This window comes from Brachyhypopomus gauderio, chromosome 3 (genome assembly GCF_052324685.1).
Source record: "Brachyhypopomus gauderio isolate BG-103 chromosome 3, BGAUD_0.2, whole genome shotgun sequence".
In the NCBI taxonomy this organism is placed as follows: domain Eukaryota; kingdom Metazoa; phylum Chordata; class Actinopteri; order Gymnotiformes; family Hypopomidae; genus Brachyhypopomus; species Brachyhypopomus gauderio.
In genome coordinates, this window is record NC_135213.1 from 31,314,839 (window position 1) to 31,334,366 (window position 19,528).

Sequence of the window (19,528 nt, forward strand, 5' to 3'; positions counted from 1 at the left end):
ATGCTGTTTGATTACTTTATTGCTGCTAACTTTTCAGTCATATTAATAGTTTGCATATGTAACATTACTTTCAAGTTACAATGAATTGCAGTAAAAAGCTCTACAATTTGTATTGTTCACATTCACTTTGAATCCCATTTTCCGTGCTAAACTGATGATGCCTTTTGAATGTGCTTCAGTTAAATTTATTCTACTCAGAGTTGACTGACTTCAGTAACTGAAATGTTAACCAGATGCTCTGGAACCAATAATAATGGTCAAGTTAGATCAATCCAAAGATCAAGGTTACACATAAGATTTATTAACCCATGTTTAAGGATGAGGGACTCACCCAAAAGACTCCAAAAGGATTACTTGTAATTCCAAATTGTTCTGCAAATTGGAATTTTACGTCTCTTTCCTTGATTATTATTATTGATTAGTTAGTATACATTTCATTAATTGTATTGGTTCTGGTTCATGGCTGGTATTTCAAAGTTCTGTTACATAATCAAAATCAAAATAATTTGTTCCCATTCTAAGGTGTTGCTTCTTGAACATAATTTCAGCTTTTTCATTTGCCAATTTTCAGGAAGTGGAATTTTTTTCCCTTATAAACATTGATTGGTTTATTCATGCAAGAAATTTTATGACAAGACGGATTCTTGTTCTGGCAGTGGGTATCTGAGTTCAAAGATTATTTTAAATGTTAATTTGCACTATGTATATATTTTCTTTTGCACATAAGGTATTTACTAATACAAAAAATAAAAATATACTAATACTAAATACCACAAGTGTAAATGTGAAAAATTGCCTCCATCACAAAGCTCTCAGCTCTTTTTTCCACTAGATTGGAGTGGACAAGCACTTTCACTATCCAGGACTGAAGCTTGCCAATATTTTGTAGTCAATTCAGCATTGTAATCACTTCATATTGTTTACAACAGCTGCATTCCCTAAGAGTCAACACAAATACAGAGTGGATGGCTATATTGTACCAGCTGAAGTAAACTTGAAGATTGTATCATTTCTATTGCATTCCATAATCACTCAGGATCAAGTTTACTTTCAGGTTATGAATAGCCATTAATTTACTGTTATTTTTTAAATACACAGAAAAACCATTGTCCACAGTAGTAGCAGTAGTAGTATGATGAAGTTCTGAACATGTTGCCACAGCTATGCCTGTTTTGCCCCACAATTTACATGCTTTACATGCTGACCAATAAGTGCCATACATGGATCATATTTATCCCAGAATCATTGAGGTATGTGGGAGCCTGTACCCGATAAAGGAAGGCAGAGTATCCTACACTCATCCTGCTTTCATTTTACATCTTCACTTAAAAAAGCATATAAAGTAGTTGTAGTTATATTAAATTAAACCAAGTTTTTTATTTTAGTACTTGTGTTCAGGAGTCTCTTTTGAACTGCAATTGCGTATGGCACTCGGTTACAGGCAGCTGAACCTATACATCAAATTGGATGGCCAGGTTTTGTCTAGCTACCTACAGCTCACAGGAAGAAGGGTTGGAGGTTAGTGGAGCACCTACAGGTCTCCCTAGGTTAGAGAGGATGCACAATATTCTTTCACTCTGTAGGAGAATTGGGGCACTGAGAACCATCTGTTCATCCATCTGTCCAGAGCACTGTTGCAAACCATTATAAATCTCTGAATGAGTTTGCTGCATCAGGAGTGGTACAGGTTCCAACATTCTCTTTAGAGGAATAATTTCAGACACCCATTAAGAGAAAAGAGTTTAAATTCTTCCAAAGCCTGTGATACTATACTTTTATGTGTTAAAAGTGTAAAAAGCAAAAATGAATGAATAAATATTATACTCAAACACCTGCATTTTAACATATGGATACAAACATCATACGTGCAAATATTACATATCTTGGAAAGTATGACATTAATACCTCACCTATGTGTGGCAGGCAAATTGATTAGCAATATCTGATTCTGTTGAAAACATTAACAAATATTTTGGCATTGCACGGTGTTGTTTAAATTAACCTTAGGAAATAAATGTCTGTAATGTAACACCAGACATCAAATGCAAATATGACTTCTATCTGTGAGCAGCTTCTAATTACTAAGGAACAACTGCTATGTTTAAGGCTACTACACAGACAAAAACGACGAAAGAGAAGATGGTATGTTCGTCCTTTACATACAGAGTGATGCAGAGGCAGTGAATTTAGAATGTGTGTAAAGCAGATGCGTGCTTTGGACAAAGAAATGCACTGTTCCTATTTTCGTATGTTTGATGACCCGTTGCATCGCATCACGCCGTACATGCACCATAGAAGGACCCACACTAGCCAAATTTGTTTAGCTGAATGATTGACTAGGTAACTTTAAGGATCCTAGCATCTGGCTGTAGCCAGAAAAGTGTAGCAGCAAGCTATAAATTAGCATCCACAATGGTGTCTCTGATCGTGACTGAGGTGTACCCAGCAACAGTCATATAAAACCTATTGGTTACATGCAGCCCCGTCGACAGGGGGGGATAACCGGGTCTCTTGTCCCGGGCCCCATGGCCAGGGGGGCCCATCAAAGAGCCCAGCAATTTATTTTTTATTTAAAGTCTATAATTTTAAATAATCTTGAAATCTTTCATTAATATAAAATTCTGTACTCAAAATAAGCTCAATGGCTAAAAATATATGTTTTTACCTATCTGCATATTTTCCATTAAGTGCATACACCCCTGCCTCCCACTGAAAAAATGGTTTGATCCAGCACCGATCGTAGCCGGCTGGTACATGCCCAACAGCGGGAAATACAGTGGTGGATAGTTAAAGTAAACAAAAATCTGGAGCGCAGAAAAGAAAGGAAAAATATTTACCTGACGAATTTTAATGTTGCATTGTGTTCCACGTTTGAAAAGTGCTAAAGTAAGTACTTGAAAATACTTGAAACTGTAACTACTTCGTTTCACAAGCTGTTTGACTGAACAGTTTTCTTGTATTACGTTAACAAATACGAGCCTCTTGTAATTCCAGGACGAAACATGAGAGAACGTGAAGACGTTAAGATTTGGCGTTTTGAAAATGAACAACCATTAAATAATGTGATTAAAAAAGCAAATTTTTTCGAGTATATGTATAAATATTTAACTTAATTAAGTTTAACTTTCTGGGAAATATTGAAATGGACCTTTAAAGTGACGTACAAGTGCTTTAATTCCACCTTTTAGAGGTGTATGAGCCCTGCAAACATGACTTTGTTCATTGCGCTGAAGCGCGGCGCGCGCGAGGTTACAAAATTCGAGAGGTGCACGATCTCGCGAATCGACAGAGCGTGAGGCCCTCGCGCACGGGCGCGTCATTTTTTCACCGCGCGGACCCTCGCGCCGCGTCAGGTATAAACCAGTCAGCTGTCAGAAACAGCCTTGATGTGTGGCTATATTATATACTATATGACCTAACACAAGGATTGTATGCAGAGGAAATTCAAATGACGTAAGTGGGGGGGGGGGGGGGTTTGCACATGAAACTTTCTTGTCCCGGGCCCCAGCAAGACTGTCAACGGGCCTGGTTACATGTCCCGGTTCTTTTAGAGAACAGGATCATAACAGGGAGCAAAACTCAGTGGCATAGCAGCCATAGCACCCATTTAACCATGCTAAGTGACAAGCTCCATCACATCACCCTCCCCTTCGGAGAGTGACCGTCTTCATCACAGGCAGGTTCTCTATACTGGATGATAGATACCACACAGAGTTTGGATCCTAGAGGATGGTGCACCCTACAAGGCTTTTTATGAGTTTCCAACGGCTCCATTGTGTTAAGAAGCCATCGTATGTGACCTTCACTCAGCACAAAGAGCTTTGTAGCTCAATTTAAATTTTAGTGCAAAGGAAGGATGACACATTAAGTGCCCGCACATGACACAAATAAGACTCTTCTGTATTCAGGTCAGTAAATGGAGTTTGTAGGTAACCAGGAAGAATGCTATGAAAAGTAGAGGCTAATCACACTGAGCACAATGAGTTCAGATACCACATAGCCAATGTATACTCAAGTACATATGCTATATAATATCATATATTATCTATACCAATTACGTTAGGCCACGAGGCACATGTTTTCAGGCACAGGTGATTCAGTATATAGTGATTAATACAAATGCAAAATCAAATTTTCTGTTAGGCCTAGATTAATGTTTTTTGTTGTGTATTCATACTGTTACAAAATGCATATTTATTAAAAACGCAGCAAAGCAAATAAAAATCAAATAACGTTTTTAGTACATGTGATAATTCTGTAATTCTTGTGGTGGTTGTGCATGTGTGGATCTGCAGGTTGTGTTTAGTTTGTCTTCAGTATTGGGGAAGCTGATTCTGCTCAGTTTATCAAGTCACTACGAGATGTTTTCTTGGCAGGAACCTAAATCCCTGCAATAGCAACATTAAATCTGATGTATCTCCCCAAAGCTTTACTCGAGATGCCCATTAATTACCACCTTAGAGTTTTCATAAATGCACGCATGAAATTTCATCCCCCTATCCACTACTCCTATGGGTTTTTACCTCTCTAGGCATGGTGATTAAGTGAATAATCCTAGCAGTGATAAATCTTGCCACTAGGCCAGGCATGTCAGTCACTGCTCTGATTTTTTCAAGGTTAGGCTATAACTCCTGTATCAGATCTGACAGTCGCCATTCCCTCTCACTCCAAACATTTCTGTTATGACATTCCCCAATGCTCTTGACTGTTGATTCCTTGACTGGAGGAAACTGTGAATGGCAAATGTGAAGAAAAAAATTCTGCTGAAAAGTACATTGAATGTGCATAATTTCATGCTTTCTTCATCAAAGTATTTCCTTTGTAATGCTCTGTTCTCCATTTTTTTAATGATCACCAGTGGAGGGACACATTGTTGAATCATTCTAAGTTTAATCTTGCAAACAGCTAGTTAACTAGCTTATGTCTTTGACTACATCAAACTATTGATGGTATTCATCCATCCATCATAAGCCTTTCCTACAGCATGGTTCATTTTTATGTAAACAGCAGGAATATCCATCTTTGTTCAAAAACCAATCAAATAACAACAGATAGAGTAATTGCTGTTACTGGGGACCGGACACACAAGATCTACTAGTGTCATATGGTTTATCAGCAATATACAAAATAATGTTTGTAATGTTAATGGTGTAAAAGCTGAGCCAAGATCTCGCATGCATTCTGTAATTGTCATTGCCATGTGTGCGAACACACCTCCAGTCTTAGTAAGGTGAGGAGGATAGATGTGATGAGATTGTGACATGGTGAAATTTTATGGCTCTAAAACTTCACAATGACAGAAATTATGTGTCATGGCTTACCTTTGAGGTGTCTCAGTTACCACGCTTCCTGTGCTATGTGTTTCATGTTTTTTTCCTTCTTTGCTTCGTCATGCTTAACCATACCCCTAATTATCCTCACCTGTCTCTTGTTCCCCTGCATTACTTTATTACCCTCCATGTCGCTTTGTGACTGTTTTTGTCTGGATTACGTTCCAAGATGTTAGTGCTGTGTATTACTACCATTTTGTTTACCTCCGTGTATTCACAGTCTCCTTTTGTTCCTAATTTATCTATTCATTTTACATTTTATTCTCTTTCAAACTTGACAGATGTCTGTCACTATGGGCTCTCAAATTCTGGATTTCTCCCAATATAGACAAGGCTCACTCACATTTCTGCATGCCTCCACTCAATTATTGCTGCATTTTGCTTCTCTACATGGTGCCATGTTATTTCCTGTGATTCCTCAAAGTGAGTGTTTATGTCATGGAAAGCAAAGTTACAGCTGCTATCCAAATGCACGCTGCAGTTGCACATACGCTTTTAGTGTAAACCCACAACCATGATGAAGTGTTTCTCAACAGCTGTGCTGATCTGTCTAAACTGTGACTGCTGCAGAGATGAAGGGTGTTATCAAACGTGGTTTTTCAACAAGGTTTCAGCAGCTGTGACATGCTACTGAATAACACGATTTCAGATTGGATGTGTCAAGACACTTTCTGGGGTGAAATGACAGCATGCTATGAAAACTGATTTTGCAGCTCTGTGTTTTTTTTATGTCAGTGTGACAATACTAATGATATGACATAGCTTGCTAAGTGAGGCTATTTGGAAAATGTAACAAAGTTAAGACTTCAAAACGATGCTCATAAAAGTAGTTATCCTTGTTCCTGGAATACAACATTTAAAAAATTACAATGTCATTGATAAGACAGATATTTTGTCAGGAACAGTTATTTCAATAGCTATATCTTTCTTCATTCCTACAGCATTTCTGATATGTTACACAACATGTTACAGAGCAACAGGGGGAGCATCTTTTTGAAGTCCTCATTTTTGTTTATTTTTAACAATAGGTTCTTGTTCACTCGGTAAGATGTGATACCTGGTAAATCTGAAATATCAAAAAAAATGTGTGCTGCAAAGTATGTTGTCTATGGTATATGCAGTAGCGCAAAAAGGGGGCATGCAGCGTATGCGACGCATAGGGGCGCTGCACTAGAGGGGGCGACAAATCGATGAGATATAATACTGAACTTGTGTCCATCTTACGTTCGAAAAATTAAAAAGGACACACAGACATGAACACAAATCTGTCGGTTATACAATCATAGCCTAACATAGACAAATGCCAGATTACTATTTTTGTTGATTTAAAACTCCAGTATTGTAACTGAACATCAGTTCAGTTTTAGCTCTTAAAATATGTCAAAGTAAAAGATTACCAAGAATTGTGTGAAAGCAGAAGTAATTTTACAATCTATATAGAAAACAGGTTAAATCTTTAGCAAAAACTAAAAAATCATCCTTAATTTGAAATGTTGTCAGTTTGATTAGTCCTGGCTACATCTGCATTTGTATATTGTTGCTATAATAATGGACGTTTTTGTTTATTTTTTTCTCCTAATTTCATTGCATGTTGTCTGACCTTGACCACATTAATGGGTTTGACAATTTAGCATGTTACATGTACAATGCAGTGAAACAGTCGCTAGCATTCACATGGAAGCATTTTCATGGTGGTATTGTCAGCTTGCAATGCTAACCATACAGGCAATGACACATGCAACATGAACATGAAAGCATTGTTGATAAAGGCTTGCTGTGTTCGACTATGGATTTCTTCTCTTCACCATCTGCAATGCCCACTGATTGGGTGGATCCTGCTTTTAAGAGAACACTGTGTGGTTTAGCCTGGCATGTATTCCAGCTCACACTGTGTGCTCATGTTTACATTTTACATTTATGGCATTTGGCAGACGCCCTTATCCAGAGCGACTTACATTTTTATCTCATTTTTATACAAGTGAGCAATTGAGGGTTAAGGGCCTTGCTCAGGGGCACCTCAGTCATCAGGCCTCAGGTCTCAGGTCTGGGAATTGAACCTGCGACCCTCCAGTCACAAGACCAGTTCCTTAACCGCCAGGCCACGACTGCCCTCATGTTATAGCTTAGGACTGAGAGCTTGGTGGTCAAATGTGCCATCTTTACCATGTACATATTCATGCCCACATTCAGGCTGGTTCCTGTTGTTCCCCATAAGCTACTTTTGTTTTGCTAGCTGCAAAGTCCAAGAGGCAAAGGTTATAGAGTACGCCAATCCACCATTCCTCTGGCACTAAACTCTACTCACAGCTACAACAGAGGCATCACATAACATTTTGTGCAAAGTGGGACAAGAGATGCAGAGTATAAACTGTTCACTGAACATCTGTATTTGCTGTAGTCCCAGAGTTGGTCCCTCAGGAGCAGGGGTCCCAATCCCAGTCCCAGTAATACCTGGTCATTCCCATTCTCATCAAGGAGCAAAACCCCTGGGAGACTGCTTGTCAACTTTTCTACACCCTATCACCATATAGGCACACACAGACTTCAAGTGGGGTGCCCTGGCATTTCCTGCTATTCCTAATTTGCCAGTTTTTTTTATTAATGGATAAAATAAAAAAATAAAAATTATATTTATATATATATAAAGCCAGAGAAAGATGTAGGACCATCGATATCCTTTGGCAAAACTTAAGGGCAGGACTCTGATAGGCGAGTCATATGACTCCCATGTGAATCAAATGGATCATACCACAAAGCATTAAAGTCTAAAAAGTTTAATGGGAAAGAGAAGGTAAGGTTAGGAGTATCCAAGTCCCATTAGCACATTTGTCAGTAAGTACTGTGATTTTATTTCTTGAATTTGACACTCACGATACATAAACTTCATGGGGCTCTACTGCCCTGAGTTAATGAGCAAAGTGATGAGAACATGAACCTGCACTGTCTATAGCACCCAGGGTATTATAAATTCCTGCTACACGTACTGAGAAACTACCATTTTTATAATGAACTTTCTTTGCCTCCAGTTAAATTTTTGCCAGGCATAAAATACCTTCCTGTCTAGTGTAATGCTTCATCGAGTCAATATACATCACACAGGCCATTCCTGTTCTCCACTTGCCAGAGCCTTTCCAAGTTTTAGAAGCAGATGAATACAAAGTATTTTAATGAGCTGACAAAATAATCCTGACACAAATCTTCAGTGCTGGAACATAAGAATGATTTCATCTTAAGAATGATTCTGAAATTACAGATAACAGATGTGCAAACAATAGCATAGCATGTAGAAGAAAACTAACATTAAGTTAGTTACCATAGTTAATTATTATTATTATTATTATTATTATTATAATACTCCCATCTAGTTATGGGACAACAACATAGCCATTCCTTGACCCTAAAAATGTAAATCCTAAACATTATAAATATAAATCATTACATTACCTAAACATTACAATTCATAAAATTCACAAAATAAGCATGTCTATAAAATTCCACAAGTTACATAGGGCAAACATAAACGGAATGTTCATGCTTAAATTAGTGTAGATGTTCTGTCTGTTGTGAAACCACATGTATTAAAAAAAAAAATCTGTCTAGTAAAATGACGGAGTCTAACCCCATATGAATTTCTTATTCAGAGTAGGTGGAGTAGTTGTAGTGTAGGGTTCAGAGAGTTTAATAAGTTCCAGAGAAACACTACAATTCATTACATTAAAATAAACTAAAAACTAATATAGCATTGCATGTTTCCTTTTTAGACAACTGTAATTATGTTTGTCACAGGTATTTAACACTGATTTTCGGCACATAACAACCAAAAGCATGACCCCATGCTCTCCCAAAAAGCTAGACTATATTGTGCCATGGGATTGTGATTCTAGAAAAGATCATTTGAGAACATCCATATGTAATTATCATTCATCAGTTATAGAAGCCAAATCCCTGCATTTACGTCTAAAATGATCATTTCTATATTTATGGTCTAGTGAACCTGAATCGTGATTCGCAGCGTACAGTCTGGCTAGAGGCGTTGACATGACTGGTCAGAAATCAGATAAAGAATAATCTTATTTTTGAGAACGAACATTACGACTCAAAATACGAATAAATGTCATTAAAGAGGAAAAAATCATGTTGAAAGTAGCATAATCATTCATTTTAAAGGCACGAAGCAATCCGCGTAGCAACATCCCACAGACCGTTCATATCGACGCCACTACTCCCTTCATGTGTTTGACGACGACAGTATGCTGTTGGCTTTGAATGAATTTCAGTGTACGCCTAGACTGAATGGCAGCACATTAGGTTAACGGTAAAAAAACAAACAAACAAACAAATAAAACAGCGAAACAGTGTGTGCCTTAGCCACTGATCGATATCAAAATTAATCTTCCCTATTGATAATATTTATCTATTTCTCGATTAAGAATTCTAATTGATTTTTCGCCTTGACTAACTGAACGCGCTCTAAAATCACCCCGCTATTCATGACCTATATCGGAAGACAAGTATTTAGGAAATGGTTTGCTTACCTTATATCCCTTCCCTGCTGAAAGCGGATGCCTGCAAACGTTGCGGACTAATTCGGCGTACTCGGAGTCGACAGCACAGTCTATTGCGCATGCAACCGCTTTTAAACAGAGCGTTTGTAACCACGGGAGGTGCTTCCGATTGTCACCATAGGCGCAGAGCAAAGCTTGCACACCGCTTTTCAGATTTTGCCTTAAGCTGTGCGTGGGACCCTACTCAAGTAGCCTACTGTTTGGAGACGTGCCCTTGATGCGTTGCTTTGGATACCATGACACAGAGAAAGGAATGAACGGTATTCTCGCGAAACCTACTGGTCTATTTTTTCTAAGTGTTTCTAGATACAATTATCAATGGAAAATGAAAAGGTTCCATTTTTATTACTGTTATTTATAGATTTATGGTTTATGTGCATATTCATTGTAAGCTTCAGAAATTAAGTATTGCTGATTGCAAATTCTTAATTACATAAGACGCAATAAGAATGGCCCATAATAACAATAATAAAACATAACATATTATTATCTACAATAATAGCACCTGTTGTTTTTATCTTTCAGATTTGATTCATAAACATTTTCACATTTAAGAAAATGCATGCTATAGTAGTAAATGGTGTCTGTCTACTAATCTCAATCAAAAATGTGCACTACTAAGGGAGTGGCAATTTATTTGGCATACTGCAAAATGTGTCCCCTACAAATGTCAGGCAGTGCTCTGTTTAATTCAAATTCTCCTTACTTTACTGGTTCTCAGCAGATATAACACATAACATGGTTTTGGCACCTTATGAAATAAAAGCATTTACACTCACCACTCACCATGTAAAGACCATAACCCATCTGTTGCTGTGTACAAAACTATGCTCCTTATCAATGGATATTTTTTGACCACAGAACTGCTGTTAACAGAATCAGACTGTTCATACATCGTACTTATTCTGGAATAAAATCTCAACACTTCACAGTTTAATGTTTTTCTTTTCAATAACCCAATTTCACCAGTAGTCTAAGGATTAGTTAACTGCAATGTGTTAACGGTGGGGGCAGTGTTCATATCTGCAGCTAACCAAAAACTTGCTTTGTTTCCTAAATACACTGCTCAAAAAAATAAAGGGAACACTCAAATAACACATCCTAGATCTGAATCAATGAAATATTCTCATTGAATACTTTGTTCTGTACAAAGTTGAATGTGCTGACAACAAAATCACACAAAAATCATCAATGGAAATCAAATTTATTAACCAATGGAGGCCTGGATTTGGAGCCACACACAAAATTAAAGTGGAAAAACACACTACAGGCTGATCCAACTTTGATGTAATGTCTTTAAAACAAGTCAAAATGAGGCTCAGTATTGTGTGTGGCCTCCACGTGCCTGTATGACCTCCCTACAATGCCTGGGCATGCTCCTGATGAGGTGGCGGATGGTCTCCTGAGGGATCTCCTCCCAGACCTGGAGTAAAGGATCCGCCAACTCCTGGACAGTCTGTGGTGCAATGTGACGTTGGTGGATGGGGAGAGACATGATGTCCCAGATGTGCTCAATCGGATTCAGGTCTGGGGAACGGGCGGGCCAGTCCATAGCTTCAATGCCTTCATCTTGCAGGAACTGCTGACACACTCCAGCCACATGAGGTCTAGCATTGTCCTGCATTAGGAAGAACGCAGGGCCAACCGCACCAGCATATGGTCTCACAAGGGGTCTGAGGATCTCATCTCGGTACCTAATGGCAGTCAGGCTACCTCTGGTGAGCACATGGAGGGCTGTGCGGCCCTCCAAAGAAATGCCACCCCACACCATTACTGACCCACTGCCAAACCGGTCATGCTGAAGAATGTTGCAGGCAGCAGATCACTCTCCATGGCGTCTCCAGACGTCTGTCACATGTGCTCAGTGTGAACCTGCTTTCATCTGTGAAGAGCACAAGGCACCAGTGGCGAATTTGCCAATCCTGGTGTTCTCTGGCAAATGCCAAGCGTCCTGCACGGTGTTGGGCTGTGAGCACAACCCCCATCTGTGGATGTCGGGCCCTAATACCATCCTTATGGAGTCGGTTTCTAACCGTTTGTGCAGACACATGCACATTTGTGGCCTGCTGGAGGTCATTTTGCAGGGCTCTGGCAGTGCTCCTCCTATTCCTCCTTGCACAAAGGCGGAGGTAGCGGTCCTGCTGCTGGGTTGTTGCCCTCCTACGGCCTCCTCCACATCTCCTGGTGTACTGGCCTGTCTCCTGGTAGCGCCTCCAGACTCTGGACACTACGCTGACAGACACAGCAAACCTTCTTGCCACAGCTCGTATTGATGTGCCATCCTGGATGAGCTGCACTACCTGAGCCACTTGTGTGGGTTGTAGAGTCCATCTCATGCTACCACGAGTGTGAAAGGACCACCAACATTCAAAAGTGACCAAAACATCAGCCAGAAAGCATAGGTACTGAGAAGTGGTCTGTGGTCCCCACCTGCAGAACCACTCCTTTATAGGGGGGGTCTTGCTAATTGCCTCTCATTTCTACCTGTTGTCTATTCCATTTGCACAACAGCAGGTGAAATTGATTCACAATCCATGTTGCTTCCTAACTGAACAGGTTGGTTTCACAGAAGTGTGGTTGACTTGGAGTTATATTGTGTTGTTTAAATGTTCCTTTTATTTTTTTGAGCAGTGTATATTGTATATTTTTGATCATGAAAATGATCAAATTGATCTAAATTGAACATTTCAGCAGTGTTTTAGTATCATAACTAAGAGGACTATTTAGTTCAGTCTTTTATATTTTTATTTTCATATAATTAAAAATAAAACAAAGTATTGAGATCAGTCCAAGATGTCCATGAGGTAAATTATCTTTCTTTGGGTCATTATTTAATCAATTTACATATTATTCAAGAGACTTTATTGCCATTTATACTCACGTACAAGGTTTGGGTGCATAGGAATTGCTTGTGCATGGCTGTCACAAAAGACAAAGGAAATAACATTTTAAAAATAGAATACTTTCATACTTTTGTGAGCAGTATGAAGTATGTCCTTGATGTGGTGTGCCCTGTTTTAGCATCTTTGTGTGTGTTCACAGATGGAAGTCCAGTTTTTAAGTCTCTCTGCTATGCTAATAACTTGGAAAATTGATTTGGAGAACCTTCCTATCTGCCTGTGTAGTGTTACCGTACTACACATATATTAGTGGTTTCTACTAGTCCTCTGAAGGCCAGCATAAGGGAGCGACGACTCAGTCCAGCCTTCTTGAGGAGTCTGATGAGATGCAATCAATTCTGAGACTTTCCTACCATGACTGCAATGTTCGTTGACCATCTTAGATCAGATAACATATGAAGGCCAAATAATGTATGTCTCTCCACTTTATGCCCCATACTTCGTTACTGGTTTTCTTTCTAAAGTCAATGATGAGTTCTCTTGTTTTTCCTATTTTGAGGATGAGATCACGCTCCTCTCTGTAGCCCAATATGTTGTCCACCACCACCCCCACCTTGTACCCCATCTCATCCCCTCTTTTGATGAGGCCCGGGATGTTTGTTCCTCCTTCATGATACTTTATGATGACTATGCCATCCATGTTTGAAACACAGTCATGGTTGTATAAGGTGAAGAGTATGGGGCTGAGGTAACAATCTTTGTGCTGATTGTAAGTTTGGAGAACACCTTTCCTCCCACCTTTAAAGTTTGCAGTCTGTCCGTAAGGAAATCCAGAACCCAAATGCAGGTGGCAGTCCGGACCCCCAGATCCATTAACTTTCCCACAGCACCATGGGCGGTTTGTTAATTAGGCGATTGGGCGACGCACCACGAAAGGATGAAAAGGAAGTTTTTAGCACATGTGGAACATTTCATTATAAAAACGCACATGTTGAATGAAATTTGACTTTTATTTGTAACATTCTCTAAACGTGAGTTTTCAATAGAAAAAGTCACAGGTAATGGGGAACTTCCCGTTTCTTCTTTCACAAATGAATGTGTTAATTTATGTTGCCTAACAAAACCTATACAACAGAAAACTATACCTTAATTATTTGTATGTGGTTGTCCTCACGTTATCTATCATTGATTTGGTCTAGAGCGACTAGTTTATCAGGTGACCAGTCGGCTAAAAATGCTTAATAGTTTGGTTTGGTGCTGTATGAGACATTTTACTGCACAACAAAATGATTTCACGTTGGGCTTAGAGGGCAATGGGTACGATTTTACTTGATGTGTATGTTACCTGGCTGGTGGGGCATGGGAGAAGAAGCCTATCTTTGACTGTGCGTGCTGTACTGTAGACGTTTCCTTCCACTCGCTGAATTGAACTGCTGCTGCAGCGCATCTGGTGTGACAAAGGAAGAGAGAGGTCACGTGTGTGCGAGGTGGTGGCTCATTTCAGGGCATTGTTTTTAATCACTCAAGTTTTCAAAAGATAATTTCAAATAAACCTCAGTAAAATGTTAATAATAATAAGTTTCAAAAGGGCACTTTCGTTGATAAAGGGCAGAGTTGGTGGTGCTTTAGCACCACCTGATGTCTATTTCTACATGCCTCTGACTCTCATATTAATGTTTTTTTTTTTTAAGTGTAGGCATTAGTGTTGCACGGTATACCGATACTAGAGTAGTATCGCGATACTTCGTCATTAAAAACGGTACTATACCCAGTTTGCTTAGTATCGGTGCTATAGGACTAAGTGCATTTGTTTTTTTTTTTTAAGAGCAGTATTTCCAAAGAGTGCCACACGGGGGCAGTGTGCGCGTACAGCAGTGAAGCGCTTGTCTCCTCTCTGCAGAATAAGAAGAAACGGTGTACGATGGCTGATAATACAAGCAATATTGCGGACCGTCCTCGGCTTGTTGAAAAACTACACGCACGAAGCGAAATATGGAATTATTTGCATACATTTCAGACAGTCATGGCAACCCCGTGGACACATCAAAACCGGTCTGCAAACGGTGCTTTAAAGCTGTACCAACCAAAGGAGCCAATCGATTCTTTTTACATAAAATGCGCTTTCGTTTGACCCACCCAAGGTGCCGTAATGCACAGAACAGTTGGTAATGCTGAAATGGCAGCTAAAACAAATGCAATGTGTTCGCAGCTCGTCTTAATTAAACAAGGAAAGCAGCAGAAGTGCTGTGTGGAAATACTTTGGATTCGAAGCAGATACAGATGGAAAACCGAAGGACATGAACAAGCCAGTTTGCAGGCGGTGCTTTCGGAACATTTCAACGAAGGGCGCTAAAGCCTGGTTTATACTTGACGCGCCGCGAGCAGCGCGAGGGTCCGCACGGTGAAAATGATGTAATCGCGGTAGCCTCGCGCGCTGTCAATTCGCAAGGTCGTGCACCTCTAGAATTTTGTAACTTAGCGCGCGCCGCAGCGCAATGAACAGTCAGGAATTAAAGCACTTGTACGTCACTTTCAAGGTCCATTTCAATATTTCCCAGCACGTTAAACTTTAGTTAAATATTTATACATATACTCGAAATTATTCGCTTTTTTATCACATTATTTAATGGTTTATTTTCAAAACGCCCAATTTTAACGTCTTCACATTCTCTCATGTTTCGTCCTGGGTTAACGTAATACAAGAGAACGGTTCAGTCAGACAGCTATTTGTTTCAAGCATTTTCAAGCACGCGGACAAGGTGTGCGGACTCGCGCTATGGTCACTCGCGAAAGTTTAAACCTAGCTTAACACAATGAATCTGGCCAAACACCTGAAGGCACGCATATTTGTACAAAACATTCCAAGAGGTTGGTGATTATTCCCATTTCTAGTATTATAGCATACAAAATTATGTGTCCGATTATGGTATCCTAGCAAATGTCATATTCTTGGTTTAAGAGCCGTAAGTGAGACAGCATACAGGGAGAAAAAAGAGTGATCGTACTACAATGGATCAATCATCTATGAATACTGAACTCTAATACTGAAGTTTTAGTTACTTAAAGAGTTAAAGTTGTTTAAAGTATACTTAAAATACACTTTTTGCACTAGCCTTTTTTAACTTCTAAATGTGAATTCCAGAGTGCACTACTATTATTTATGTTAATTTATATTAATGTGCAATTATTTATTTTTCTGTTTTAATGTGGTAGGGACTACACCTTTTATTTATTTGACATTTGTGAAACAAAATACAATATTCATTTGTTTGTTTATAAAAAATAAACAAAAAGCCTTTAAAACGGAAATGAGCACAGTATCTGACTTTGGTATCGAAAATCGTATCGAATTTCAATACTTTTTAAAGTATCGTATCGAAGTTGTAATTCTTAGTATCGTGACAACACTAGTAGGCATTGCAATGCAATATCTATGGGTTCCGGGAGGGCTTGCGTCAGACGTAACCTAGGGAAAATTACGGCAGCTAGGGATATGCTCAACATGGCCAGCATTCCTTCAACTCAGAACAACTCAATCGTTTCATTAAGAGAAGTGCCATTCTGTTGTCGTAATAATCAAGATAATAAACTAGCAACTAAGGAATTAGGGCCACCGAGACCAAATTTAAACATCAAACAACAAGCAAGTGTCTACAAATACAGGAAAAGCATATAACCGGGGACTTTCACAAAACTGGTATGAACAGAAAACATGGCTAGCAGGCTGTTTGTGCAAGCAGGCTGTTTGTTTGTGTGTTATTTTGGCAAATTGAGAGATGACAATTTTTGTTGGCCACAGTTAATTGTTCAGTCATTGGATATTTACAAGATATATTGTGCACAAATACTGTACAGTCTACTGTACAGTCATGGCCTGGTGGTAGGGAACTAGTCTTGTGACCGGAGGGTGTCGTGGGTTCGATTCCCAGACCTGAGACCATGACTTGGGTGCCCTTGAGCAAGGCACCTAACCCCAACTGCTCCCCGGGCGCCGGGCTAGGGCTGCCAACCGCCCTGGGCACGTGTGATCCACAGCCCCTTAGTAATCACTAGTGTGTGTGTGTGTTCTAACTGCACAGATGGGTAAAAAGCGGAGGACAAATTTCAATTGCAGTGAAAAATCACAATTGGCAAAATATGGCACATTCACATTCATTCATTCATAATGTAAAGAGAAATATATATTTATGATTATATTTTTTGGTTAAGTCACTGTTTTTTATTTACCCACTGAAATGGTCACCTTGGATGTCATCACAACAATTGCCCCCCCTGAGATATTTGTCAGAGGCACACTATAGTCAAACTATAGTCAAAGAAAAGCATTCTGATGTAAGTTCTGTTGCAGTCCAGGTATTGGACTGGTAATACTATCAGTATTATCTCATAAAGTATTATGAAGCTTAGTTTTCCATTTGTTCATTTTTCCTCACACACTGGTATGTCACAAGTTCAACCCCAGCAGCGTACACCCAACATCTAACACCTGCCACTTTTAACCCTTATAAATAACTCCTGGTACCTCACTTTTCTAAATTTTCTACATTCACCTCATATCTGACCTAGATATGCATTTCTATGTCCATCCATCATCTGTACTGCTTAAAAGGACCCAAATAGTGAGGAGCCAACTTCTTGGTTTCTTCACACCAAGCTGCTTGCCTATTGCAGATTCAGTCTTCCCAGCCTGGTGCCGGTCTACAATTCGGTTTCTGGTGTCCTCCGACAGCTCTTTCGTCTTCACCATAGTGGCGTTTGGAGTGTGACTGTTTGAGGTTGTGGGCAGGTGTCTTTTATACTGTTAACAACTTCAAACAGGTGCCATTAATACAGTTAATGAGTGGGGGAAAGAGGAGCCTCTTAAAAAAGAAGTTACAGGTCTGTGACAACCAGAAATCTTGCTTGTTTGTAGGTGACCAAATACTTATTTTCCACCATTATTTGCAAATAAATTCTTTAAAAGTCAGACAAAATGATTTTCTCATTTTTTTTTCCACATTTTGTCTCTCATAATTGAGGTCTAACTATGATGTCAATTTACCGGCCTCTCATCTTTTTAAGTGGGAGAACTTGCACAATTGGTGACTGACTAAATACTTATTTTCCCCACTGTATATACAGCAAGTATGTATAAATACCCTTATGCTTCGATAGCAAATTGATCACTGTTGGGATAATGGATTCATTCTTAAATGTTTTTGTCTGCCATAACAGATAATTACAATGAAGCACGAAGGAAGCTTCCACTTGCAGAGCAACAAACTGATCTCCAGTCAGAAGCTGAGGATGAGTCCCTGAAGACACCAAAAAGGAAAAGAAAGTAAGCATGCATACTTATGCACTTCATGATTGTTCACTTAAAGGACTAGTTTGGGGGAAAAATCAAATCAACATGGTTTATCACAGAAGATGCAGTTGATTGGCAAATACATGTTTTACAGTATACAACAGATGTTAAGCTAATGTTTACTTCAATCTACGTAAATTTGTTTTTAGATTAATTATAACATTCAAACTAAAGCTGGAGTCTAGACCATTAACTAGGTAGCTCGAATGCACCTCAAATTAAAGCAAGGATACAAAATGAGTTGGTTTTTCATTAAGTATAAACATTAAAAAGAATAAATAAATCTTCATGCAGTTCTATAACTATTAGATTATAAAACTTATTTATGCAGCTTATTAAGTTAGGGTAGTGTTTCAGCACTAAATACTCTAGGATTTTTGTTGAGTAGAACACTAATTTCTGCTGATTTTCTTCCACTATATTTCACCATTGGCTAGTTAACTTCCCTCAGTCTTAGCAAAGTTGTAATGTCTGTGGATTGATTGGTCTATAGCCCCCATACTCAAATAGCGGCCCGCTATTTTTTTTAGGAATTTTATTTTTTGAATCGCACTATCCGCTCTTATTTTGAAATCGGGCGCCGCGATCTGAAGACGATGCTGCGGATTGCCTCTATGGCAACTACAAACAGGTAGCAGACGGCCAAATGCGTTAGCCCCCCCCCCCCCCCCCCCCCCCCCCCGTTTACATTCAGTAAACAGTTTACATTCGCAACCCCCCCCCGGCAACAGTTTACGTTCGCCACCAACCCCCCTATAACTGGCCCCTTCAGTGATTGGAAAAATAAAATGTGGCCCGTCATCATTTCTATTTGAGTACCCCTGGTCTATAGTCATTGCAACCCCTCTCACAATACACTAATACACTAAGTGACTTTTTTTTTTCATACTTCAGGGCCTTAGTAATTGTATCCTACCTGTAGTTGCACAGTTGCAATGAGTGGATTAGTGTAAAACAGAGTGGAAAGTGTTAATAATCCTTTGTCACATTTAATTGAAAGATTAGTATTTTATTTCTTTTTAGAATACATCTAAAAATGTTTGTTTACATTTTGGTGGGATTCCATGTTGTGACTAAAAAAATCTTTGGTCTCCAAAGACCAAACAAACGTCTGCTTGAAGATGGATATTAACACTGACGAAGAGGCCTTGGTTCCCAAGAAGAATGTCTTACCTCAAGAATAAGAGTGAAGAATAAAGCAACCATTTTAAAAAATCACTGTATCACACCCTGGTCCCCACAAACACTGTATCACATCTAGGGGTGAAACGATTACTTGAGTAATTCGAGTTACTCGATTACAAAAAGTGATTGAGTAATTTTCTGTGCCTCGAAGAATCGTATATTTTTAAAAACTATTTCGCACTAATTTTAATGTAGCGTAACACGCTTACGTCACCCACGCGGCGGAGGTTTTTAGTTGAGAAGCGGGAATATGGAAGCAGC

General features: G+C 39.2%; 1 protein-coding gene and 1 long non-coding RNA gene across 3 annotated transcripts in view; both read right to left on the reverse strand.

Moving 5' to 3' along the window:
- The window catches only part of LOC143509161 (rabphilin-3A-like), a 50,544-nt gene extending 40,414 nt beyond the window's left edge, over positions 1 to 10,130 (reverse strand). For both annotated transcript variants that reach the window (XM_076997598.1, XM_076997597.1), the window contains exon 1: positions 9,866 to 10,130. The gene's annotated coding sequence lies outside the window, so the exon portion shown is untranslated. The remainder of the gene's footprint in view (positions 1 to 9,865) is intronic.
- Positions 10,131 to 12,740: 2,610 nt separating this feature from the next.
- Positions 12,741 to 19,528, reverse strand: part of LOC143509162 (uncharacterized) — an 89,459-nt gene continuing 82,671 nt past the window's right edge. The window contains exons 8-10 of the long non-coding RNA XR_013129601.1: positions 14,081 to 14,182; positions 13,534 to 13,611; positions 12,741 to 12,814 (exon numbers count right to left, since the gene is read on the reverse strand). This is a non-coding gene — a long non-coding RNA (uncharacterized LOC143509162). The remainder of the gene's footprint in view (positions 12,815 to 13,533; positions 13,612 to 14,080; positions 14,183 to 19,528) is intronic.